At 41.6% G+C, this 27,538-nt stretch overlaps 1 protein-coding gene across 3 annotated transcripts in view; it reads left to right on the top strand.

Annotated features, from left to right (window-relative positions):
• Positions 1-460: 460 nt before the first annotated feature.
• The window catches only part of PTPRA (protein tyrosine phosphatase receptor type A), a 161,221-nt gene continuing 134,143 nt past the window's right edge, over positions 461-27,538 (top strand). For 2 of the 3 annotated variants that reach the window (XM_047851905.1, XM_047851906.1), the window contains exon 1: positions 462-729. The gene's annotated coding sequence lies outside the window, so the exon portion shown is untranslated. Of the gene's footprint in view, positions 730-27,538 lie in introns of all 3 variants that reach the window. The other variant, XM_047851907.1, reaches the window with a different exon arrangement.

Below are 27,538 nucleotides of genomic sequence, written 5' to 3' on the forward strand. Positions count from 1 at the left end.
CGGCAACTGGGGGGAGGGTAAAAAGTCAGAATGGAACACATTTGGAGAGCGGGGTGGAAAGGCAGCTTTTGAGTTCCAGGCCGTCCTGGTTGCTAAACATTGGTATAACTTGCATTTGGCCTCAGTTTCCGCATCTGTAAGCTGGGAAGAAGGCCCACGTCCAGGGGGCTGGGACCGTAGAAGCGGAAGGCGTTGGTGCACCGGCATCAGTGCCCCCGGGCTCCGGCTTCCCCGACGTCTGAGCGGCGGTGGGGCGCACACAAGCCTCCCCGGCGGCGTAGGAGCGGGCGAGACCGTGAGCCCAGGCTCAGCGCCCTACACGAGCTAGCGAGCGAGTGCTCGGAGGCGCGCAGGGGCGGGGCCCGCGCGGGCCGGAGACGCCCTTTCGGTATGGGCCAATCAGCGCCCGTCTCTGAACCGCCAATGAAGAAGCGCCTTACAGCCAAGGCCGGGTCGGGAGCGAGGCTGCAGCGAGTGCGGCGCTGACAGAGACGCGCGCGCGCTAGCCAGCTCGGACCCCGGGCCGCGGCCGCCATCACCGCCGCCCGCCCAGTCGCCCCTCAGCCGCTTCCCCTCGCCATGGAGGCGAGGCCGCCGCCGCCGCCGCGGAGCTCCGAGCCGCGGGCCGGGCGGCGGCCCTGAGGGCGTGTGGCGGGCCGAGACGCCGCCGCGGAGCCGAGGCGGAGCCGCCGTCCTCGTCCCCAGCGGTCCCGCCCAGCGCCGGACTCGGTGAGTGCTCGCGGCCGCCGCCGCCCCGGTGGGCTCCGCAAGGGGGGGGGGGGGGAGGCGGCCCCCAGGCGCGGGTGGGAGGGGTCGCGGGCCGGAGCCCCAGCCCCTCTTTTCCCGGTAGCAGCCATCAGGCGGCTCTAGTGGGACCCCGCGTCCTTGCGCTGTCCGCGGGGAGGCGGGGGCGGGGGGGTCCCCGGAAACGTGCCGGACAGGGCGCCGACCCCTCTCGACTGCCCGGGAACTTCGCGTGCGTCCTCCTGGGGCCAGGCCAGGGCGCTGCCGTAGTTCGTTCTGAACGAAGCAACTTGGAACGGTGAGACCCGAATCTGCTCAGGGCCATTTAATGGGGAGAAAGAGGAGAGCTCCTGGCATGAGAAAATTTGCTCTTGCGGAGACCAACTTTTCTTTCCCTTAAACCCCCCTGGCCCCTGTCCCAGGCCCCCCTCTTTTCCGCCCACTCCCAACTGTTGAGGCTGCTTAAAGAAGGGAAATAGGGGCTCAGAGCTGCCTAGAATTCAAAATGAGCCGATTGGGAACGCAGATCCCCTTCCTTTTTTTTTACTTTTGGTAAATAGAAGCAACCTCGGTTTTCGGAGAATTGGTTCCTAATTGTACGTCCTGAAGATACAAATGACAATGGCAGAGCCGAGGGTGGGTTGTTTGCTTGTGTTTTCGATCAGGGATGGTGTTTGTAGGACCGAGAGGAGGAATGCTCAGAGCCTCCGTAGGCAGGGGCAGATGCCTTCAGAAACCTGTTCCCGGGGTAGGGATTCGTGCTCCAGGACCAGTCACCTGTCCCAGGAGGCGTCTTCGCCGGCCGCCTGCTTGCTGTGACGGCAGCCCCAGAACCAGAAGATGGTGGGCGAGGAGAGAACCGAGCGAGGGTGGAAGATGGGCGAACATCCTCCTGCCTGGCCACTCCTTCAGAAAACACAGATCTGATGCTGTCACTTGTTTACTTAAAAACTCCTCGCTCTCCTTTTCCCACGGGATGAGTGAAGCCCAGAATGTCCCATCAGGTCATGCGAGCCTCTGGACAGGCTGGCCATTCATATGTACTCCGAGCTTCCCTCACCCCTAGCCATTCAGCCCTCACCCCTGCTGGACTGCCTCTTCCCGCCCCGCCTTTACCTGCCAAGCTCTACCTCCTTCTTTAAAGATCTTCTCCTTTGGGAAGCCTCCTGAGGCCAGGAGCTGTGTCTTGTGTTCCTTTTTGCATCTGCCGTGCCGGGAGGATTCTTCCTCTCCGTTGTCCTGTGGGTCCCATCCCGTCTCTTCCCCCTCGGGTGTCTTGTCTCTGTGTACTCCCAGACCCCCACTGCCCCAGAGCATCTTCTCCCGGGTGTTTCCTGAAGGCCTGCCTGCCTGGAGTCCCTGGCACGCCCGGGACTCTCAGGATCCTGGTTGCCTGTCTCCCCGTGTCCATTTCACCCAGTCCCCGTAAGTAGCCAGTCAGCAGGAACCGGCAGGTCTCACATCTTCCTGGTCTCCAATCTGCCTGTCTCTGAAGGCCTCAAAGCCCCCTGGTCTTTTTTCACCTCTGCTGGCCTCAAGTGGTCTGGCTCAGATGTGCGTTCTAGGGCGTGTGGGATCCAGGAGGCTGTTCACTGGGTACCTTTTAGCGAGTTATTTACCATCTGGATGAAATTCAGAGCCAGAAAAGCCAATCTTCTGATTTAAGTAAAGGCATTCATGTGCCTTCTGTTTGCCACGTGAAGTGCTTGGGATGCAAAATAAAAGCAAGGGAGTAAAATCTTTACCTTTTAGGGGCTCATAGTACAGGTAAGGTGAATACAAATACATCCTAAGTGCTATGACAATGTGATAATAGTAATAATAATAGCTATTTTATTTGCCTTGTGAGACACTTTGTAATAAATTCATTCTATGAATGACTTAATCTTTCAACAGCCAAGTAGGGGCTTATTCCTGTTTGACAAGGGTGGAAACTGAGGCCATATAGTGGGCAGATGGAGGAAGAGTCAGGATTTGAATCTTGGCAGTCTAGTTCCAGAGCATCTGCCACGCTGCATAGGCAGCATTCCTTCCCTGAGAGGTCCAAGAAAGCTTTCCTGGGAGGGGTGTTTGGGTCATGAAGGGTGCATATGAGTTTGTGGGTTGTAGACAGGATGTAGGAAAGAAGCAGCAGCGCGAAGGAAAGAAGGAGGGCTTGGAGGTGGAAGGAATCCACTATCCTTGGGGAGCAGGGAGAGGTTAAACAACTGGGTTGGGTAGAGGGGAGAAGGGTGGGAGATGAGATCAGGGTGAGCTTGCAGGGCTGTTTGTGCTGTTTTCGAGTTTGGGCAGTGGAGAGCCACTGGGGGATTTTAAAGACCGTCAGGGACCTGGGCTGACTGGGCTCTAAAAGATCGCTTCGGGGCAGTGTGAGGCCAGATGCTGATGCCCCTGCAATTTAGGAGGCAATGACCAAGGCCTACTGGGGCAGAATGATAGCCTCTTAGACTCAGAGGGAGGCCTACAGAGAATCCTCAGTTTTGGGAAAAGATCGATACATCTGAGAAAAAAGCTCCAGCAGTATAAAAAGGAAGAGAGAAGAAAGTAAGTCTCCCTCCTACCCTGCTTCCTCCAGAGATGGCTGAAGTTTCCAGTTTCTGTGGCCTTACATAGACACTGTTGGTTTAGAAACACGTCTACCTGCCCATGTTCCTCCGCCCGTGGTACATACCAGTCACACCTTTTTCCTTTTTCCTTAGCACATTTAGAAAATCATTCCATATTTGTAGATATAAAGCTGTTCATTCTTTCTGTTGACATTTTAAAGTTTTTTCATTGTATGGCTGCAGCATAGTTTGTAACTAGTCTTTGTGTTAAGCAACATTTAAGTTTCCAGGTTTTTCTATTACAGTGTTACAATGAATGTTTTTGTAGATAGTACATTGTTAGGAACTTATGTGTAAAATGATCTGAACCATGTATTTCTAGAAGTGGAATTACTGGGTCAAAGAATATATGTGCATTTAAAATTTTCAGACATATAGCCAAATCGCCACCTCTTCAAGGGGGTTGTACTAACTCAGTCATTCTCCTCCCAAAATGTGAATGGGACTCAGTGGATTTTGATCAGCGTGTGTATGCGATGCTTTTTCAGATATCATAAGCCTACTTTTCCTTCACCTACTTCCCCCCCCCGCCATGTGATTCTAACTGATTTCTTTTGGTTTATGGAGGGAGACATTGAGGCTCAGAAGGATAAGTGCCTTGTGTGATTTGTCAGCATGGGTGGTGGTTGTTTTTTAAGCAGTTCTGATATTTGTATTGGTCCAGCACCTTTCACTGGAGGCACTCAGAATTGATTTGTAAACATTGTTGTATTATTTTTCTCCACCTTCATGTGGAAAAAATGGGATGCAGGTGAAGTTTGAATTTGAGTTATAAGCAGGAAGCTGGCCAAATACAGAATCTTGTCTTTTTACTTCCAGTGCAATAACTAATAAATGTTCCCAAATACCAAAGCTGAAGAAATATGTTTTTAGTGAGGCTGAGTACAACAAAAATAGCACTATATAACACAAACTTAATACAATTGAACAGCAAACCCGTAAATAACCCAACATTAAAATTTGTTTTAATATATTCTCTATAAGGATGGCTGGCTCAGTCATTAGAGCATGTGACACTTGTTCTCAGGGTTCAAGCCCGAGATGTTCAAGCCTCATGTTGGGTATAGCGTTTACCAAAATTATGTATATATACTCTCTATAGAAAAGAGAATTTATTAAATTGTAAAATTTTAAATGTAAAATTGTATTTGTTTTATTTTTTTAAATTTTTACCTTAATTCCTGTTAACATACAGTGTTATATTAGTTTCAGGTGTGCAAAATATACATACATTTATAATTCTTTTTAATCTTTTATTTATTTTTGAGAGAGAGAGAGAGACCGAGTGTGAGCAGGGGAGGAACAGAGAGACAGGGATCTGAAGCAGACTCCAGGCTCTGAGCTGTCAGCACAGAGCCCGACATAGGGCTCGAACCCAAGAACCATGAGATCATGGGACGTGTATAATATATTGATTCACCAACTCCATACATCACTTGGTGCTGATCACAAGTGCACTCCTTAATCCTCGTCGCCTATTTAGCCCATCCCCCCACCCAAACTATATTTACTTTATTTATTTCTTTGTTTATTTTTAAGTAGGCTCCACACCCAATGTGAGGCTTAAACTCAGCCCTTGAGATCGAGAGTTGCATGCTCTACCGACTAAGCCAGGCAGGCTCTTGTACATTTAAATTCACATCTATTTGTGTCGGTATACAGGCATGGCTTTTTTTAATAGTCTGTATACATGGAATATGATTTTTGTATTTTTGAAGAGCATCAAATATTTTATACTCATTTATGTATCTAATTTATATATAAATATTTTTAAATTTTAATTAATTAATTTTTTTTATTTTAGAGAGAGAGAGAGAGAGAGAGAGAGCACGAGCAGGGAGAGGAAGAGAGAAAGAGAATCTTAAGCAGGCTCCACGCTCAGCTCAGAGCCTGACACGGGGCTCTGTCTCCCTAACTGTGAGATCATGACCTGAGCCGAAATCGTCAGTTGCTCAACCGACTGAGCTACCCAGGCGCCCCTCATTTATGGATCTGATTTAAATCACAGAATAGTATTCTATGCATTGATAACAGTAATTTAATTCTTTTTACTATTATAAATGATTTTGGTTAAGATTTTTTTTTGGTTAAGATTTTATTTTAAGTGATCTCTATACCCATCATGGGGCTCAAACTCACAGTCCCAAGATCAAGACTCGTATCCTCTGCTGATTAGGCCAGCCAGGTGCCCCATAAAGGGTACTTTTCAGCACCTTTCTTCAAATACTTCTTTTGGATTATTTTCTTGGACTCTTGCTCCTAAGATGGGTTCACTGAGTCAGGTTATGGTTCCAGTGCCAAATTGCTATCTGGAAAGGTTGAACTACATTATAACATTATCAGCAATTTATGTGGCCCTTTTTCCTGACAATCCAGTCAATGGTATTACAAACAAAACCTAATATTTGATTTTATTAATTTAACCAAAACATAATGGCACTTTGAATTAGGTTTAATTTACATTTCTCTGGAAAGAGACCAGTAGCTCATTTAGATTTTGAAATAAGTACAGTGCTATGTTATGTATCCTATCCAAGAGTTATGTATTTAAAGAACTTTTTTTTTCACCCAGTGTTTGTTTATTTTTGAGAGAGAGAACATGAGCAGAGGAGGGGCAGAGAGAAACGGGGACAGAGGATCTGAAGGGGGCTCCGTGCTGACAGCGGCGAGCCTGATGTGGGGCCTAAACCCACGAATCGTGATACCATGACCTGAGTTGAAGTTAGACGCTCAACCGACTGAGCCACCTAGGCACCCCTAAAGGCAACTTGTTTTTAAGGAAATACACGGTTAATAGGTCAGAAATATTGTGGAAATTTAGGTATGAAACATAAGACTAGATGCTGTTTAACTGAGAATACTAGACATTGTGCCAGGAACTGGGGATATCCTAGAGTAACATGGATGTGATGTATGACCTTTCACATTTGTGAGCTAATGCCAGAGAAATTCAATGTTAGACAGTACTTAAAAATTTACAAAGGTCCTGAGCTGAGAAGGGGTTTAGTAACTTAGGGCATTGCTTCTCTAACTTGAATGTTCAACCATCGGGGGACCTTGTTAAAATGCCAAGTCCTAATTCAGTAGGTCTTGGGTGGGACTTGGGATTCTGCATTACTAACCAGCTCCCTGGTGAGGCAGATACTGCTGTGGGTGGCTTGATCACATTTAGAGTAGCAAGGCCTAATTGAGGCCTTTGTTAGTAAGAGGGGTAGTTCTCCACACTGGCTGCACTTTAGATTCACCCGAGGAACCTAAAAAATCAGGGATGCAAATACCTCACCCCCAGGTATTTTGATTTAGTTGGTCTAGGGTGAGAGGCCTGAGAATGTGTATTTTTTTTTAACTCCCCAGGTGGTTCCAGTAGGCAGCCAGGGCTGAGAACTACTGGGCTAGAGAGAGGCAGGAGCCAGAGTTGAAGGGCCCTATATGACATGCAAGGGTGTTGGACTTTATCCTGAAGGCAGAGCTAAGCCATTATAGGATTATAAAGAGGAGAGTGAACTAATCAGATGTGCAGTTGTAAAAAGTTCACTGTAGCTGCAATCTGGAGCGGTAGTTTTCAAAGTGAGGTAGGTAGAATGATTAACTGTGATGCTGGAAGAAAATTAGAGCTTTTTATCATTTTTATGATAAAGCATTAAATTTAGGTATTGTCACTGGCATCTTTTTGGGTCTGTAAGTCAGTGTTAATGTGTTAACTATAGAACTTTGGGTGTCCTCAAGGGAGTTCTGCTGTGAGCAAGCAGATCCATAACCATACATTTGCTTTCAGTATATTGCATCATTGATAACAGTTTATGTTAGTTTTTATTAAAACTAATCCTCACAAAATGGACAAGTGACTTAAAGCAATTTCTGCAAAGAAACCAGGGACTGAAGAAAATACGAATAATGCAAGCACAAATAGCTGACCCTTGTTCAGCTATTATTACAAACTCTTGGTGAGCTACTAAATCAGGTTGAATAAGTCAGCCCTTAATATATTGGAAGGTATAGAGAAGCCTATTTAAAACATGGATTTACATCCTCTGTCACTGATGGGAATCTTGTTTTAAGAGTGTGTAGAGGGGCGCCTGGGTGGCGCAGTCGGTTAAGCGTCCGACTTCAGCCAGGTCACGATCTCGCGGTCCGGGAGTTCGAGCCCCGCGTCAGGCTCTGGGCTGATGGCTCAGAGCCTGGAGCCTGTTTCCGATTCTGTGTCTCCCTCTCTCTCTGCCCCTCCCCCGTTCATGCTCTGTCTCTTTCTGTCCAAAAAATAAATAAAAACGTTGAAAAAAAATTTTTGAAAAAGAAAGAAAAAAAAAAAAGAGTGTGTAGAACCTTGAGATACGAAATAATGAAATATAAGCCTGTCATTAGTACCAAGACATCTGAAAACAGCATACAGAGAAACTCTACATTTTTCTTTTTCCAGTGATGTTTAAAGTTATAGGTTATTCAGTGAGATGCTTTACACAATTTTATTAACCTAGTGACTGAAGTGTATGTTTTGAGGTTTCTCGTTCTTATGGAAGACAAAAAGACACATATCATTGACAGGTTCTTCCTGTTGTGCCCTACCCACCAAAAGGCTTGCTTTAAAAAAAAGTATGGAAAACAATATGTCAAGAAACCAAAATGCATTCCTTTTTCAGCAAATACTCTTGTATGATGAACAGAAAATGTTGCTGAAGATTTGAACAGTATTAGGACAAATTCTGCAGTATGGGAGGTTTGCTATATGTAATTATAAAAGTATAGAAGCTTCTATCATGTCTTAGTATTTGCTAGGTTTTCTTTTAATAATACCGCCCCCCCCCCCCCATTACATCTTTTGTGAGCTACTGGAGGAAGATTATACTGGAGAAGACATAATAGTAAATGATTGCTTTAATGACACTGCTGTGTGGAATAATTGTCTAAATGTAAACTACCGACAAAGTTGCTTTGACTGAATAAAAGGATGAAATTCATTCACTGCCTCTTCATGGACTATTGAGGCAGGTTATCATTTGTTGGCTATCTTGTAGAGTTGATGTTATGCATTTTTCTTTTACAAAAAAAATTGTTGACTTTTTCTGTGTGTGCTACCTGGCAAATATTATTTGAAAAATTAATATCCTCAATCTGTCTCTTCAAGTAAAGGTGTTATCTTAACAGTGAATGAAAAGTAACCACTTTTTCTCTTACAAAGAAATGTGCTCTGGAGTAGTCTTTTCCTCGTAATTAAAAAAAAAAGCTTTATTGAAATATAATTTACATATCATAAATTCACCCTTTTAAAATGTACAGTTCAGAGGTTTTCAGTATATTCTTGGAGTTGTACAGTCATCACCACTATCTAATTTCAGAACATTTTCATCATCCCAAGAAGAAATTATGCACCCATTAGTGTCATTCCCCGTTCAGCCCATCCCCCAGCCTCCGGCAGTCAGGTTACCTTTCTGAGTCTATGGATATGCCTGTTCTGGACATACCATATAAATGGAATCATACAATGTGTGGCTTTTACCTAGTTAATGTTCTTGGGGTTCCTCCATGTTGGGCATGTATTCGTACTTCATTGCTTTTTGTAACTGAGTGATACAATGTCCCATTATATGAATACACCACATTTTGTTTATCCCTTAATCAGTTAGTGAACATTTGGATTGTTTCCACTTTTTGCCTATTAATGAATAATGCTGTCGTGAACATGTTTCTACGTAGACACATGTTTTAATTTCTCTTGAGTATATGCCCTGGGAGTGAAATTGCTGGGTTAAATGGTGATAACTCTTTAACTTTTAGAGGAGCTGCCAAAACCGTTTTCTAAAGCAGATGCGCCATTTTGCAGTTGTAGCAGCAGTGTACCAGGGTTCTGGTTTCTCCATATCCTCAACAACACTTGTTGTTCTGTATTTTTTTTTTTTTTTGTAGGCTCCACACCCAATGTGGGGCTGGAATTCACAACCCCGAGATCAAGAGTTGGGGGCTCACTGACTGAGCAAGCCAAGTGCCCCCTCTGCATTCTTGATTAAGCTATCTTAGTGGGTGTGAAGTAGTATCTCATTGTGGTTTTTATTTGCATTTCTCTGATGATTCATGATGTCATTGTTATTTTGTTGCACCTATAAAAACTCTCATAACTCTACACATGAAAAACTTGGAAACATAATTTGTTACCTGATAAAAATCTCCAAATGTATTTCTAAAAAATGTCCAGATGATCTAGTGAAATAAAGGACCTAGACATTGATCATCAGTGGTTGTTAAAACCATTAGGAAAGTTTATAATAGATCAGACTGACAGTCTTATGATTAATTATGTTATCTTCAAAATGGATACAACTAAACCTTATGTTCCTCCAGTGCTGTACAGTAGGAAAATATAACACCATTCATGAAATATTCTCCCCCAAACAAAATAAGATCAAATCTGACTTATTAAATTTCTAGATTTAACACAAGTTTATAGAATGTAATTAGAAAATCATAATGTGAGAAATTCTACAGACGAACCCAGTTACTTCAAATAATGCAAAAAAAAAAAATGGAGAATTATTACAGATTAGCAAAGACTTGAGACATTAACTCAATGTTATATGTATACCTTGTTTAGATCCTGTTTCATATAAACCAGCTGTAAAAAGATATTTATGAAACCATTGGCAATAATTTGAATATCATCTGTATATTTGATGATTTTTGAAAAATTATTTTAATTATTTTAAAGTATTAGTATTGGAGTTATACTAAAAGGCAAGACTCCTGGGGTGCCTGGGTGGCTGAGTCAGATAACCATCCAACTCTTGGTTTAGGCTCAGGTCATAATCTCAGTCATGGGATCGAGCCACGATGTGGAGCCTGCTTGGGATTCTCCCTCCCTCTCTCTCTCTACCCCCTCCCTACCTCAAAAACAAACAAACAAACAAACAAAAAAAAAAACGACTGTTTTCTCTTAGAGATAAGTACTGTAGTATTTATGGATGAAGTAATGCGATGTCTCAAATTTGTTTTAAAATAATTCATTGTGGGGGCATCTGGATGGCCCAGTCGGTTCAGTGTCCCACTTTGGCTCAGGTCATGATCTCATAGTTCTGTGAGTTCGAGCCCCGCCTTGGGCTCTATACCGACAGCTCAGAGCCTGGAGCCTGCTTCGGATTCTGTGTCTCTTTCTCTCTCTGCTCCTCCCCCACTCACACTCTGTCTCTCTCCAAAATAAATAAAAACATTTTTTAAAAGTTAAAAAAATAATAATTCATTGTGGGGCCACCTGGGTGGTTCAGTCAGTTGAGTGTCTGTCTCAGGTCATGATCTCACAGTTTGTGGGACCGAGCCCTGCATAGGGCTCTGCACTGACAGGGTGGAACCTGTTTGGGATTCTGTCTCTCCCTCTCTCTTCCTGCCCCTCCCCTGCTTGTATGCATGTGCGTGCTCGCGCTCTCTCTCTCTCGCTCTCTCTCTCTCTCAAGATAAATAAACTTAATTTGGTCATTTATAGATGATTTACCATATATTAATAGTTATCGAAGCTGGATATATGTATAAAAGAGTTTATTATAGAGTTTGCACTTCTTTTGGGTGTTTCAACATTTCTATAGTAAAAAGTTAAAGAAAATACTTTAAGTGAATAGTTTTAGTGGGATTGCAAATCCATTTGTTAGGAATAAAAAAATGTAACATCTTCTGATTAGTTTTCAAGAGTAATTGCATCAGGGAAGATGGACATTTGCCAGCGAGATTTAAAGGAAAATGTTTGTATAATGGTTGGGGTTGGAAAAATAAATGGCCATGATTTAGTAAGCACTGCCATAGTGTTCCTTCCTTTTGGGCCCATATTTCTTTCTGGCTATGATAGCCATTAAAGCCAAGCATTGATTTGAGACCAACTTTTAGATTGCTCTGTCGTAAAGTATTAGAATGAGGTTTTTCAAGCAGAGGGAGAAATATTTGATTATATGGATCACACTAATATTTTAAAAATTAACTTAATATTTTAATGATAGCAATAGTTTTTATACTTACCCATATAGAAACCATTATTGTGATCATTACTTTGTTACATTTGAAAATCAGTGTTTTGTAGCATTCACATTTATTAGTACTGTTGTCATATTTATAGGTGAGCGTTTTTTGGGGATGTATATATTGGTTGATTGGCTGGTGTATAGTTGAAAGGTTTGTCATTACTGTGGAGAATGAATTGGACAGAGTATAGAGACTAATTTGATGGTTGTTAGAGCCAGGAGTGATGGCATTCGGGAATGGTTTGGGGTAGGGCGAGTGGGGATAGAGATGGGGATGGGAAATGTCTGGTAAGTATGATTTAAGCAATAGAAATGTTAGTAGGGTTCCAGAACCCTGGCTTTTTAGAAGAGATGATTGTCAGTGAACTGAGCTTCTGTGTGTGGGAAGAATTTGAAACCTCATTGCTATGAATTGTGCAAGTGGTTCTCAAATATTGATTGACAAGTAAGTAGCTTAACCAGCAATTAGCTTTCAAACGTTGGTTGGCTGGTGGCTTAATACAATGCCGTAAATACATTAATACTACCCGTTAATAAAGAGAATGTCTTCCATTGATGTATCAGCAGTACTGTTACCAGAGCAATGTGGAATAGTTCCAGGACTTTCGACTGTTCTTCTAAAAGGAACTGGGGGAGGGGTGGCAGAGCTTATACAGGGATGCTTCTGTTCTTCTGGTGGTCCTTTCCATGTCTCCAGTGATGTGAATGCTTTACTCACCTCTCAGGGAGTGAGGCCAGTCCCCGATTCAGTACCTCTGCCTGCTTTCTCTGTGAGACCACTGCTCTTTGGTGCTCCTTACTGCCCGACTGAACCCGCTTACTTTGTTAACGGGCTAAATTCACAGCGACTTCCAGCTGGTGTTTCTCTCTTTACCCAGTCTGGGGTGCTAGCCTGGCCCAGCGTTTTGCTAGTCGTTGGTAGAAGTCATAAAAGATTGCTTTTTCTTCTTGTAGTTCATACCCAGTTAGCAGTAGTGCTGTTGGCAGCAGTTGTGAACCTCTCAGGCAGTGATTCTTGATAGTGGCTGTCTATGGTGGAGGGGAGGCAAGTTTGAGAAAGTGTTGTTGTTGTTAAATGTTTATTTATTTTGGCAGAGAGAGAGTGCGCAAGCAAGTGGGGTGGGGGCCAGAGAGAGAGGAGAGAGAGAATTCCAAGCAGGCTCTGTGGTGTTAACGAGGAGCCTGACTTGGGGCTCGATCCCACGAACTGTGAGATCATGATCTGAGGCAAAATCAGCATCAGACGCTTAACTGAGCCACCCAGGCGGTCCAAGTTTTTTAAAAAACAAAAAAAAAAATACATGGGGCACCTGGGTGGCTCAGTCAGTTAAGTGTCCGACTTCAGCTCAGGTCATGATCTCGCAGTTTGTGAGTTTGAGCTGGCATCGGGCTCTGTGCTGGAAGCTTGAAGCCTGGAGCCTGCTTCAGATTCTGTGTCTCCCTCTCCTTGCCCCTCCCCTGCTCATTCGCTCGCTCTCTCTCTCTCAAAAATAAGAATAAACATTAAAAAAATGAAAAAAAAATAAACATGGTATTATGTTTTTTAGTCAGTGTATTTTTAAGTTTTGCTTTATTTAAAATCTTGTATGTGGGGCGCCTGGGTGGCTGTGTCGGTTGAGTGTCCTTTCTTCGGCTCAGGTCATGATCTCGCAGTCCGTGAGTTCGAGCCCTGCATCAGGCTCTGTGCTGACCCCTCAGAGCTTGGAGCCTGTTTCAGATTCTGTGTCTCCCTCTCTCTGACCCTCCCCCGTTCATGCTCTCTCTCTGTCTCAAAAATAAATAAACATAAAAAAAAAAAAATCTTGTATGCATTTCAATAATTAGTACATGTGCATGTTAAAATATTCCCATAGTATTAAAAATACACAATAAAAGGTAATTCTCACCCATCTTCCAAGTTCCCCTCTTCAGAAGCATCCAGGTACTATGAAACTTGTAAAATCTTCCATAAATAATACATGCTCATACAGTGTGTTTCTTAAGTTTGACATTTCAGCTAACATTGAAGGAGGCTATGGGCGTCTTATGTTTACTCAAGGGGGTGAGTGTTAAGGCAAATTGAGGTGTGCTGTTCTTACCTTTGGGTGGGGGGTTAGGTGGAGTTCAGTAGTTTCTCCAGTGTTAGTGGGAGAGATTGCTTAAACAGTTCATACTTACTCAGTTGCATTTAGTTTTCAAAGGTTCTACTTTAAAGGCTATTGGAGAGTAGGTAGTGGTTAACAGAGCAGCTCACTTATCTGTGTGTTTTTTTTAACGTCTGAGTGGGGCTTTTGTGCACAGAAAGGACTACTTAAAACTACTTGGGTTTAAATTAATATTCATTTGATTTAAGTGGCAAATGAAAACCTTGGTTTTCCTTTGGTCTTGTTATTGTATTTGTAAGCATTGTAATTTTTGTACAGAAATAAGAGCAATAACTTTTACTTGCTCTTTAATTAACGTAGTTCAAGCTTAACATATGAAATTCCTTCATATTCCTTTATTAGGGGACTAAATTTCCTTGGATGTTTAAAATACATTTATACATTCAATCTGTCAAGTACAGCCAGTCTTTGATAGGTCAGAGTTACCACCTTAATAAGCAGAATCTCCTTAAGCACTTGAGCAATACTGAGAAATTAAACTTACAAATTTAGAAAGCAGACTCTCTTAAGACTTCCAGTGCTTTTCATTAGCTGAATCTGAATTACCAACATTTAAAAACCACATATCCTAACCTAACCAAAACTTAGTACTGTGGGTATGATATACCTTATCTTGTTCATGTCTTTTTCTTCCAGAGTTGTAATGTCATTTACCCAATTAAGGAAGAAATGGGAAAATGTAGAAAGGATGAGAGAGGGAAAAGAAAGGAGTAAATGTTATAAACTGTACATTTACTCCTCTAACTATCTTTCCAGGAGTTCTGTGACACACTGTCCTGTTTTTTTCTCTACCTCTATGGCCACTCCTCAGTTCCCTTAGGCCCCTCTTCTCTAATCACTCTTGAACTTCTCAAATATTTCCATCCTCAGCCCTCTTGTGTTTCATCCTACACATTCTTCCTGGAAGCACATGCCTAGGCCCATGGCTTCAGCTTCCGGCTTCTTGCTAATTAGGAGAAAATTTGTCCTCAGCACAGACTGGATGATAGCCAACAACCTACTGGTCGTCTCTCTTGGGCTGTTTCCCAGACACCAACAGGTTCAGAACTGCCCTCATCTTCCCTTTAAATGTGTTATTTTTATATTTTCTATTTTGATGAATGGCACAACCCAGTAACCCAGACCAGAGACTTGGATGATAATGTTCATGTGGTTAATGATGTGTTCCTGTCTGTTTTACCTTTAACATTTCTCAAATTTGCCTAATTTCCTCTATCCCATTTGTCCCTTAGCTCAGGTTTTTTTACTCACGTAGATGACTGCTACAGGTTTCTTAGATGTCTACTCATTACTTCCTTGTTCCAGGTCATTTGTCACATTGCTACTAAGAGTACTTGTTTTGACTTTCTTGTCTAATCACAGCACTCTCCAGTTTGTTTTTTTTAATTTTTTTTCTTCAAGTGTTTATTTTTGAGACAGAGAGAGACAGAGCATGAACAGGGGAGGGTTGGAGAGAGACGGAGACACAGAATCTGAAACAGACTCCAGGCTCTGAGCTGTCAGCACAGAGCCCAACGTGGGGCTCGAACTCACGGACCGCGAGACCATGACCTGAGCTGAAGTCGGACACTTAACCAACTGAGCCACCCAGGCTCCCCAGCACTCTCCAGTTTAAAATCCTCTGGATGGGCACCTGGGTGTCTCGGTCAGTTGAGCATCTGACTCTTGATTTCGGCTCAGGTCATGATCTCACAGTTCATGGGTTCGAGCCAGTGTGGAGCCTGCTTGCAATTCTCTCTCTCCTTATTTCTCTGCCCCTCCCCCCTCAAAATAAAATAAAATCCTTAATAAAATTCATACTCCTTATCATACCAAGTTTTTGCATTCCAACTCCTCTTAGCCTTTCTAGCCTTACCATCCCCCCCCCCCCATGCCCATTGTGCTATACTTCTTCAGATTGTCTGCCTTTGGCTAGACTGCCCATATCCCTCTTTGCCTGGCATTATAATTTCTTATATGAGGATTACCTCCTAGAGTCAGCATTGCCTTACTGACTGCCTCAAGTCTGATCTAGGTATAAATCCTGCGCTTATTTCTGTCAAGTCACTTACCATATTGTGTGGTAATCCATACAGTTATGTTGTATAATAATCCAGACATTAGCATGTGCAGATTAGTGTTCTTAGAATGGTATTGGTGGTTCAAAATGGTAGTAATATGTAGTTTTGCTGAGGCACAAATTCATGTTACCTGCTCCTTGAGTTTGGCAGCAAGTGGGTTCACTTAGCTCTTCAGTGAGCCTAACCTCACTTCAGGATCTAAAGCTGTCTTTTTATTATTTCCTGCTTTTTCCTATTCATTTTTTAGTTTTGTAAGTTTTATTTTCTGATTCCAATACTGGAAAAGTTTTTTTTTTTTTAATGTGTTTTTATTTTTGAGAGAGAGAGAGAGAGAGAGCGCGTGCAAGCAGGGGAGGGGTGGGGGGGGGGGAGGGGGACAGAGGATCCGAAGTGGGCTCTGTGCTGACAGCAGACAGCCCAGCGCAGCGCTCGAACTCATGAACCACAAGATCATGACCTGAACTGAAGTCAGGCACTTAACTGAGCCACCCAGGTGCCCCAAAAACTGGAACATAGTTTTAAAACAAGAAACTTTAAGCCCCTATTATGCCCTCAAAACTCAGAAGGTTTTTGGGGCGCCTGGGTGGTGCAGTCGGTTAAGCGTCCAACTTCAGCCAGGTCATGATCTCGCAGTCCGTGAGTTTGAGCCCCGCGTCAGGCTCTGTGCTGATGGCTCAGAGCCTGGAGCCTGTTTCCGATTCTGTGTCTCCCTCTCTCTGCCCCTCCCCCGTTCATGCTCTGTCTCTCTCTGTCCCAAAAATAAATAAACGTTGAAAAAAAAATATTAAAAAAAAAAAAAACAACTCAGAAGGTTTTTGAGATGCCTTTTTCTTCTTTTCTTCTCCCATCCTCCTTATCTTTGGCATGAAGTTAGGGGATGCAAACTCAAACATGTATTTGGAGGCCAGGCGGGCACTCTGAATGAGAGGAGTAGATCTGCCGGGTCCTGTGCCACACTGGAGGTTCCATGGCCTAAAGGAGTTCACATTCGATTTTTTTTTTTAATTTCTTTTTTAACATTTTATTTATTTTTGAGACAGGGAGAGACAGAGCATGAACGGGGGAGGGTCAGAGAGAGGGAGACACAGAATCTGAAACAGGCTCCAGGCTCTGAGCCGTCAGCACAGAGCCTGACGCGGGGCTCAAACTCACGGACTGCGAGATCATGACCTGAGCCGAAGTCGGCCACTTAACCGACTGAGCCACCCAGGCGCCCCTCATTTGATTTTTTTTAACACACTGTGCTACCAGTTTGTGACAGTCACTCTAACTGCCAAAGACTATACGTATATGATCCAGTTTATCTTTCTCTTTGAAATTAAATTCATAAAACAAAAGTAACCATACTATTACTTATTCTTCTAGACTCCACTGATGTATCACCTACTTAGTGAAGCTTCCTGATTTCACCCAGAGATTACCTTTCCTTTCTTTTAGGATTGGCATAACAACTGTACTGTTGATCACAGTGTATTTTAATTACTTATTTTCATGTCTAATTTCCTGGTAGTTTATTGAGGACAATTATTTATTGATGAGCATATCTTCTATTAAGAGTTTAATACATTTGCGTTGAACATTGAATGAAGTACTAGGCAACAGGTACTGATTAAAACCAAAATGTGGAGGGTGGCTGGGTGGCTCAGTTGGTTAAGTGTCCAACTTCACCTCAGGTCATGATCTCACGGCTTGTGGTCTGAGCCTCGCATCAGGCTCTGTGCTGACAGTTCAGAGCCTAGGGTCTGCTTCGGATTCTGTGTCTCCCTCTCTGCGCCTCCCCTGCTCATACTCTGTCTCTCTCAAAAATAAATAAAACATTTAAAAAATTTAAAAAAAAAAAAAAATGTGGAGGTCAAGAATATAATAACACTTTTTTTTCTTTTAGTGATTTGGAGCACTGTGTGTCTACACTAAATTTCAGCTTTGGTTATTATTACTGAGAATTAAGTTACCGAGAATGTTAGTGATGATGTCTGTGTTGTTGAATTTGATGTGGACAAATCTGTGTACAGATGGTGACTAAACAACTTAATCACAAATAAACAATGTTTTGTCCCCCTGAGAAAAGATGCATTGCTGGGGAAACTTCTTGCTTCCACTTTCATATGGTTAAGAGAGATTAAACACCTGATGATTATGGAAAATATCATTAGTAAAATGAGGAACTTTAGTACCCTTGGACGAAAAGGGATTTGGAATTAGCAGACTTCAGCTCTATTTCTGGTGATACTAATTAGCCATCTGACTACACAAGTCTCTCTGGGTCATAATTTCTTCATCTGTAAAGTGATAAGGAACTTGATGGTTTAAGATCCTTCTATCCCTAAAATTACTTAATTTGAAAACACTGTAATTTCTAAAATATTATGGCCAGTGAAGGAAGTACTTACGGTCAAGCTCTTTCCGAGGAGAATTTGAAGTAATTTCCTGAAATGTATGATGGCTTGTGTGTGTGTTTCGAAGTTCTCTAGAAAGACACCAAAGAAATTGGTAATAATAATAATTACCTCTGGGGGATAGGGTAGTGGATGGCCACTGGGAAGGATGCCTTCTAGTCAGTGTATTTTCTTTTATATATTTTGAATTTTATAACGTGTGCCTGATTATCTACTCAATAAGGACAAATGTAAATTTATACACATATACGTAAAAAAAAAAATTCAGAATAAAGGGAAGATAAAGGTCTCATGGTAAGGGAGAGGCATCCTGGGGATGTTAGTACAGAGACTGAGTCTATTAGATGCTGTGCAGTCATTTATTTATTTATTTATTTTTATTTTATTTTATTTTTTTTATTTTGAAAAGAGTGGATGCACACATGAGCAGGGGGAGGGGCAGAGAGAGAGGGAGAGAGAATCCTGACTTGGGGTGGGGTTTGATCTCATGATCTCATGAGATCATGACCTGAGCTGAATTCTGGTGTCAGGCACTTAACCAACTGAACCACCCAGGTGCCCCTTTTATTTATTTGTTTGTTTGTTTATTTATAGGCTCCACATGCAACATAGGGCTTGAACTCATGACCCTTAGATCAAGAGTTGGATGCTTTTCCACCTGAGCCACGCAGGCGGTCCCCCTTTTAGCTATTTTTAAGTGCATATATCAGTGTACATTCACATTGATTATCGTGCTACTATCACTACCGTCCATATCCAGAATATTTTCATCATCCCCAACCGAAACTCTCTACCCTTTAAACAGTAACTTCCCATTTCTCCCTTCCCTATTCCCTAGCAACTACCTTTCATTAATTCTTCTTTTTTAATTTTTATAAATGTTTGTTTATTTTTTGAGAGAGAGACAGAGTGTGGGGGCAGGGGAGGACAGAGAGAGAGGAAGACACAGAATCTGAAGCAGGCTCCAGGCTCCAAGCTGTCTGCGCAGAGCCCAACACAAAGCTCGAACTCACGAACCGCAAGATCAAGACCCGAGCCGAAGTCAGATGTTAAACCGACAGCCACCCAGGCTCCTCTCTTTTTTTTGTTTTCTTTTTTTTTTTTTTTTTTAATAAATACTGTATTTCCTTTATTCAAAGATAAGGAAGTATTTTTTAAAATTTATTTTGGGGGAGAGAGAAAACATGAGCAGGGGAGGGGCAGAGAGAGAGGGAGAGAGAGAATCCCAAGCAGGCTCCATGCTGTCAGCAGAAGAGCTCGACTCGAGGCTTGAACTCATGAACTGTGAGATCATGACCTGAGCTGAAATCAAGAGTCAGACGCTTAGCCAACTGAGTCATTCAGGTGCCCCTACCTTTCATTAATTCTTTTTTTTTTTTATTTTTTTTAAAAAAATTTTTTTTCAACGTTTATTTATTTTTGGGACAGAGAGAGACAGAGCACGAACGGGGGAGGGGCAGAGAGACAGAGGGAGACACAGAATCGGAAACAGGCTCCAGGCTCTGAGCCATCAGCCCAGAGCCTGACGCGGGGCTCGAACTCACGGACAGCGAGATCGTGACCTGGCTGAAGTTGGACGCTTAACCGACTGCGCCACCCAGGCGCCCCTCATTAATTCTTAACATTAAACACAATTTGGTCCCAGATGTACTGTATTACCTTTTTAAATCTTATATGTTGATGGCATTAGGTTACTAATATTTTGGTTAGAACTTTTTTTAATACAGCTCAGACTGGTTTTTTTTAAATTTTTTTATTGTTTATTATTTTTGAGAGAGAGAGAGAGAGACTGAGAGCAAGCAGGGAAGGGGCAGAGAGAGAGGGAGACACAGAATCAGAAGCAGGCTCCAGGCTCTGAGCGCTCAGGACAGAGCCCGCCGTGGGGCTCAAACTCACAGACTGTGAGATCATGACCTGAGCTGTAGTTGGCCGCCCAACCAACTGAGCCACCCAGGAGCCCCTAGCTCAGACTATTTTCTAACTTCCATTGTGGTTTTCATCTTAAAAAAAATTTTTTTTTAATGTTTATTTTTTTAAGAGAGAGAGACAGAATGCGAGCGGGGTGGGGGTGGTGCAGAGAGAGAGGGAGACACAGAATCGAAAGCAGGCTTCAGGCTCTGAACTGTTAGCACAGAGCCCGACATGGGGCTTGAACTCACAGACTGCAAGATCATGACCTGAGCCAAAGTCAGATGCTTAACCGATTGAGCCACCCAGGTGCCCCAAATTGTGGTTTTCATCTTTGATCCGTGGGTTATTTATAAGTATGCCTTTTAATTTTCGAACATGAGGTTTTTCTAGTCATTTTTTTGTCATGGCTTTATAGGTTAATTGCATTGTGGTTAAAGATGTGGCTTATATGATTTCAGTCCTTTGGAAATTGTTAATATTTATTTGCTATTTGGCCTAGTATATCCTTCACCCAGATTCCACATTGTTAATGTTAAATTGTTAATATTTTACCATAATTTCCTTATCTTTGTCACTTTATCCTTCTATTTATACAGGTTTTCTGAATCATTTTGAGAAACGAGTTGTAGACATAATGCTCTATCACCTCTAAATCAGTGTGTAATACCTTTTTAAAAAAAATTTTTTTTAAATGTTTATTTTTGAGAGAGAAAGAGCGTGAGCTGGGGAATGGCAGAGAGAGAGGGAGGCACAGAATCTGAAGGAGGTTCCAGGTTTCGAGCTGTCAGCACAGAACCCGACTCGGGGCTCAAACTCAAAAACCGTGAGATCATGACCTGAGCTGAAGTCAGATGCTTAACCAACTGAGCCACCCACACGCCCCTCCTTGTTGTTTTTTTTTTTTTTTTTTAAACGTTTATTTATTTATTATTATTTTTTTTATTATTTTTTATTATTTTTTTTTAAAATTTTTTTTTTTTTCAACGTGTATTTATTTTTGGGACAGAGAGAGACAGAGCATGAACAGAGGAGGGGCAGAGAGAGAGGGAGACACAGAATCGGAAACAGGCTCCAGGCTCTGAGCCATCAGCCCAGAGCCCGACGCGGGGCTCGAACTCACGGACCGCGAGATTGTGACCTGGCTGAAGTCGGACGCTTAACCGACTGCGCCACCCAGGCGCCCCAAACGTTTATTTATTTTTGAGAGAGAATGTGTGCAAGCAGGGGAAGGGCAGAGAGGGAGACAGAAAATCCCAAGCAGGTTCTGCACAGAGCTGATGCGATGGGGCTTGAACTCATGAACCACGAGACCATTATCTGAGACAAAGTCAGATGTTTAACTGACTTAGCCACCCAGGCACCCCAGTCAGTGTGTGTTTCCTAAAAAAAAGATTCTCTACTATATAACCATAGCACACCCATTAAAATCAGGAAATAAATATTGATATAGTACTGCTATGTAATTCACAGACACCACTCACATTTTCTCTGATCTCCCAATTACATTCTTTACAGCAGAACCAACCAACAAACAAACAAAACCCAAAAGAACAATAAAAAATCAGCTCCTCCCTCCAGAAACAAAAGCAGAAAACCCTTTTCCCATTCTCCTTGTAATTCTGATTCAGAGATCATTCACAACCATGATGTCTCTTCAGTCTCCCTCAATTTGGCATAGTTCCTCAGTCTTCATTTGTTTTCAATTATCTTGACAGTTTTGAAGAATAGGCCAGTTACTTTGTAAAATGTTCCTCAGTTTGGGTTAGTCTGATGTTTCCTCATAAATAGATTTAGGTTCTGCATTTTTGGCAGGAACACCACAGACATGATGTCGTGTCCTTTTCACTACATCATATCAGGAGGCACTGGCCAACTTGTCCCATTACTGGTTACGTAAAATTTTATCACTTGGCTAAGATGTTATCTGACAGGTTTCTATACTGTAAGTTAGTTGAAAAGTATTTTGCACTTGCTGATAAGTAAACAATACACATTTTGTGGCATGATGCTTTGAGGCTATATAAATAGACCATTTCTCATCAAATTTTCACCTACTAGTTTTTGCATCCATTGATGATTTGTGCCTGAATCAGTTATTACTAAGTGGTTGCCAGATGGTGAATTTTTAAAATTTCATCATCCCTTCTGCATTCATAATTTGGCATTTCCCTGCAAAGAAAAGCTCTCTCCCTGTTTTTAAAAAATCATTTAAACATATCAGCATGGACTCCTAAATTCCTGTTTGATACATTTTGCGTTTATTGTGATGCTTGAATTTTCTCTGATTTGGTCAGCGGGAACCCTTTCAAGCTGGTTCCTATGCCTTTTTCTCATGTCCTCATCATTCTTTGATCTCTTACTTTTTGGCACAAGGTTTTTATGCTCATCTTGTACTTTGACTGTCCCAATGCTAGGAGCACCCATGTCATGAAGGAACTCTGGTTTCTTTTGTTAGAGGATGTATTTATAAAACAAGATCCAGACACCAGATGTGTTCCTTGTTACTGGGGTGTCACTGCTCTTAGGCTCTATTAGAGGTCAGAGGTAGGACATTGTTTTTAAATGTACCCAGGATTTAATTCATAAGTATGACTGAATGATGCCATGAAGAGGTCAGTGCCACTGAAGGAAGTTTACTCATAGTTCTCCAGAAGCAGGAGGCAGTACATCTTGCTATGCAGGGCCACATGGGGGAAGCAGGAGGCAGAAGGAGCAAGAAGAAAGCATGGGTGAGAGCCTTTATTGCTATAGTGTGGGAAGCTGTTGGAATGTTCCTTGTTAGGCAGGAAGTGAAACACAGATGTTGTAATTGTTGTTGGAGGGTTTGTAATATTTTTTACATATACATACATATGCATATAAACATATATGAGCATCCATATCTGCCCAAGAATGTTGAAAGCCATGATTTCACTGTTATACCCTCACTGATTTCGTTCTAACACCACAGCATTTTTTCCCTAGTCTTTCCCCTTTTTGAATTTATTCCTCTTTTTCTGTCATTGAGAATCTGGCTCTCTGTCCTTTTTGCTCCATCCTCCTTAGGTAATAATCTCCTGACTATGAGGACCATCTCATTGGCTCCAGCCTCACTGAAAGTGCTGGCTGAGCACCCCATCTAGTTCCATGAGCCATTTTTATATACAGACAGTTCTCACTTCGTACTGTTCTCATGCATGAAGTTCTGTTAACATGATTTTTAATTTTTTTTTTTTTTTTAAGTAAGCTCTACACCCAACATGGGGCTTGAACCTACAACCTTGAGGTCAAGAGTCACAGGCTCCACCAACTAAGCCAGCCAGGTCCCCCTAACATGGTTTAATTAAACAAGACTAGTCCCCAGATAACGAGTAGCTGGAATAGCTTCTCCAAAAATTTTAAAATTTACTCAGACCCTGTAGTAGATTAATACTTCCCTAGACATCATTCAGTTGAAGGTAACTTTTTTGTTCTTTCTTTTTTTGGAAAATTACCATCTCTGTACTGCTCTCAGCTGAACTTTACACAGCTCTGCATTTCCCTCTGTCAGTTCCTCTTGGAATAGTGGGTGGGTAGCAGAAAAGAGGATATGTACAATAATGTATTTTTAGTTCTTTTGAACAGGGGTTGCTCCAGCCATTGCTATTGATGACAGGAAGTATATTTATAGCTTCAAGGAAGGAGGGCCCTGGTTTAAGAAAACCTGGGAGGCTGTACTTCATTTATTTATATTTCATTAGAGTTCATTTACACTTCATAGGAAGTTCTTGCCTTAGAAATGTAGTTGAAGTGAATGGACTTAGAAGTATAGGTATTTTCATAAGTATATGCAGTCTGCTCTTGAATTTGGAAAAATCTTCCATTTTGAAATTTCACAATTCGCAATGCCTAAAACAAAGGGCACTACATGATGTGTGCAGAGAATTCAGGTGGTAGCATACAGTTGTATAGTAAGGAGATTGAAGGGGTACTAAATATTGTCCCAACTAAATATTATTCATGAAGTTCTTATTGGTACAGCTTCTGTGATTTTTCTTTCAGAGATTGAAATCAAATACTGAGATTTTTCTTTCAGAGAGTGAAGTCAAATATTGTATATGGATCATAAGATAGTTTCATATGACTATCATAAGATAGTCACAAGTAAAATCATTTTGGAGTTTTCCAGTACGCATCACATAACTTTCTCACAGGTTTGATTGGGACAGGACTTTTGCCCATGACTGTCATGTGCAATGGGCACATTAAACACAAGTTAAATTATTCTGAAGCTTTTTCTCTTTTTCCTACTCCCTTTCTTAATTGAGGGAAGCAAAGAGCTGGTTTCCAAGGATACATCTCCTCTCTTATGCTTGTCTCAGATTGACGCAGTCATGGAAACCAGGCAGTAAACTCATTCTTGGCAGCTACTAGCACTGGTCTGATCTTTTCTTTTAAAAGCATGAGATTCTTTAGTAGTACATTTTGAGAAGGTTGATGCCAAATGATTCCAGGTCATCTCAAAGGGGTTGGGAATTTTGTTGAATAGCTTAAAGCAATTCAGTTAAATATTAACAGGTTTCTAAACAAAACTGCAGTGATTTACCTGAAGATTTTTATGTCTAGTTTAACTGGAAGGATTAAAATTACAGAATTATTGATGTTTTTTAATAGTCCTTTTTTAGGATATTTTAAAACATTCCTAATTTCAGGATTTTATTTTTTGTTTTTAACCTTATGAATTCAAAATACTAAGAGTTGTATAGCTATACTTTATTTAACACAATGAAGGTTTTCATCTGTTTTACTTGAAAAATAAAATAAAATCTGATGAGGTGCAAAAGGAAATAATGGCTCTTTAAAATACTTTTTGGATTCTGAAGCTGACTGCTGTGGTTCAAATCCCATCTCTGCTATTTATTAGCTATGTAACACAGGACAATTTACTTAACCTCTCTGTGCCTTAGTTTTCTTATCCGTGAAATGGGGGATAATAACCTCCACTTCATAGGATTGTGTTGTCATAAGGAGAAAATGAGCTAAGTTATGTCACATGCCTAACTCATAGGGAGCACTCAACAGATTTGACTGTTCCATTTATACACAAGGAATAAGGCTGAATAATAAATTCAGAGAAGGTTTGTACTGAATTCATTTGTGAAAGACTTAAGGAAGGCATTTTTGACATATGTATTATTTTTTAGGTAACAAGGGTGGTGGAGGATTTAGGAATCTCATCCCTACTGCAAATGGATAAACCATCTGTTTTCAGATCCCTTTTAAAGATTTAGTATTGGGTTTACACAATTTAGCAAGCTATTTGTGGATTTGACAAACATTGATTGCTTGATTGCTACATGATACGTAGGTGCTGGAATTTCAAAGGTGAATGAGACACATCCTCTTCCTTAGAGAGCTTCCTGTTTTGGAGGGGTGTAGTTGGAGAAGGGTGAAGAAGTGAAGATGACCTATTACAAAACTTAATTCTTTATACATTGTGTTAAGTCCTACACTAATAGACTTTTAAATTTTAAAAAATGATATGGGGATAGGAGAGAGCACAAATTAATTTAAGAACAATGAAGACTAATACGAGGAAACTATAAAGCCTTACTGAAGGATTTTTAAAGATACAAATTCAATATGTATGCTATGTTCCTGAATGTGAAAGACTTAAATATTATAGATACCATATAGATGTCAGTGCTCTCCAAATTATTCAGCAGATTTAATGCATATTGTTTTGTAAGCCCAGTGGGATAAACCTTTTTTTTTTAAATTTTTTTTAAAGTTTATGTATTATTTTGGGAGAGAAATAGTGTGCGCAATCAGGGGAGGGGCAGAGAGAGAGAGGTGGGGGAGAGATAGGATCCCAAGCAGGCCCTGTGCTGTCAGCACAGAGCCCAATGAGGGGCTTGAACCCACGAACTGTGAGATCATGACCTGAACCAAAATCAAGAGTCAGATGCTCAACTGACCGAGCCACCTAGGCTTACCCCTGGGGTAAACCTTTTGAAAGCTTGACAGATTGTATGGTATGGTTCATTTGGAAGATAAATTCAGTAGTTGAGAAAATTTTGAAAATTTTTGAAAAGAACAATAATCGGAGAGCTGTAGAAATGGGGAAGGTATGTGACACTTGACTCTGTGGATAGTAGAATATATCACAGAGTTAAAGGTATTTAAGACAGGGAGTACTTGGCTGGCTCAGTCAGTAGAGCATGCAACTCTTGATCTTGGGGTTGTAAGTTTGAGCCCCATGTTGGGTGTATAGATTACTTAAAAAATAAAATATTGAGGCGCCTGGGTGGCTCAGGCAGTTGAGCATGCGACTCTTGATTTGGGCACATGTTGTCATCTCATGGTTCATGAGGTGGAGCCCATGTCGGATTCTGCACTGACAGTGCAGAACCTGGTTGGGATTCTCATTCTCTCTCTCTCTCTCTCTCTCTCTCTCTCTCTCTCTCTCTCTCTTTCTCTCTCTTTCTCTCTCTCTCTCTTTCAAAAATAAATACATAGGGACCCCAGGGTGGCTCAGTCAGTTAAGCATCTGACTCTTGGTTTCGGCTCAGGTCCTGATCTCACAGTTCTCAAGTTCGAGCCCCACATTGGGCTCTCCAGTGACAATGCAGAGCCTGCTTAGGATTCTCTCTCTCTTCCTCTCTCTCAAAATAAATAAATAAACTTGGAAATAAATAAGCATTAAAAATTTTTTTAATAAAATCTTAAAAAAAAAGATATTTAAGACAGTTTGACATTTGTGTTAGAATAGACAAGCATGTAGAGCAGAGTAGTAATTTCAGAAACAGACAAGGATATGTGTGGGGATTTAGAATATAATAAAAGTAGCATTTAAAAACCAGGGAGAGGGGCGCCTGGGTGGCTCAGTCGGTTAAGCAGCCGACTTCGGCTCAGGTCATGATCTCACAGTCCATGAGTTCAAGCCCCGCGTCAGGCTCTGTGCTGACAGCTCAAAGCCTGGAGCCTGTTTCAGATTCTGTGTCTCCCTCTCTCTGACCCTCCCCTGTTCATGCTCTGTCTCCCCCTATCTCAAAAATAAAATAAAAAAAAATAATAAAAATCAGGGAGAAAAGGCCCACATGTCCATCGATGGATGAATGGATAAAGAAGATGTGGTATATATATACAATGGAGTATTACTTGGCAATCAAAAAGAATGAAATCTTGCCATTTGCCACTATATGGATGGAACTGGAGGGTGTTATGCTAAGTGAAATTAGTCAGAGAAAGACACAAGTCATATGGCTTCACTCATATGAGGACTTTAAGAGACAAAACAGATGAACATAAGGAAAGGAAAACAAAAATAATATAAAAACAGGGAGGGGGACGAAACAGAAGAGACTCATAAGTCTGGAGAACAAACAGGGTTAATGGAGGGGTTGTGGGAGGGGGGATGGGCTAAATGGGTAAGGGGCACTAAGGAATCTACTCCTGAAATCATTGTTGCACTATATGCCAACTAATTTGGATGTAAACTAAAAAAAAAAAAAAAAAAAAAAAAAGGAGAAAAGAATGGACTATTCAATAAATGGTCCTGCAAAAGTGGGCTGTTTGGGAACAAAAATATGTAAAGACCACTAAATTAGACTGTGTTCAAATAATCACCAGATTGTAGAGGATACTTAGGTGAATTACTGAACTAACCACATTCTTCATCTTTTCTCTGGAATGTACTGAATGATTCTTTAAAAAAAAATTTTTTTT

This window comes from Prionailurus viverrinus, chromosome A3 (assembly GCF_022837055.1).
Source record: "Prionailurus viverrinus isolate Anna chromosome A3, UM_Priviv_1.0, whole genome shotgun sequence".
Taxonomy (NCBI): Eukaryota; Metazoa; Chordata; class Mammalia; order Carnivora; family Felidae; genus Prionailurus; species Prionailurus viverrinus.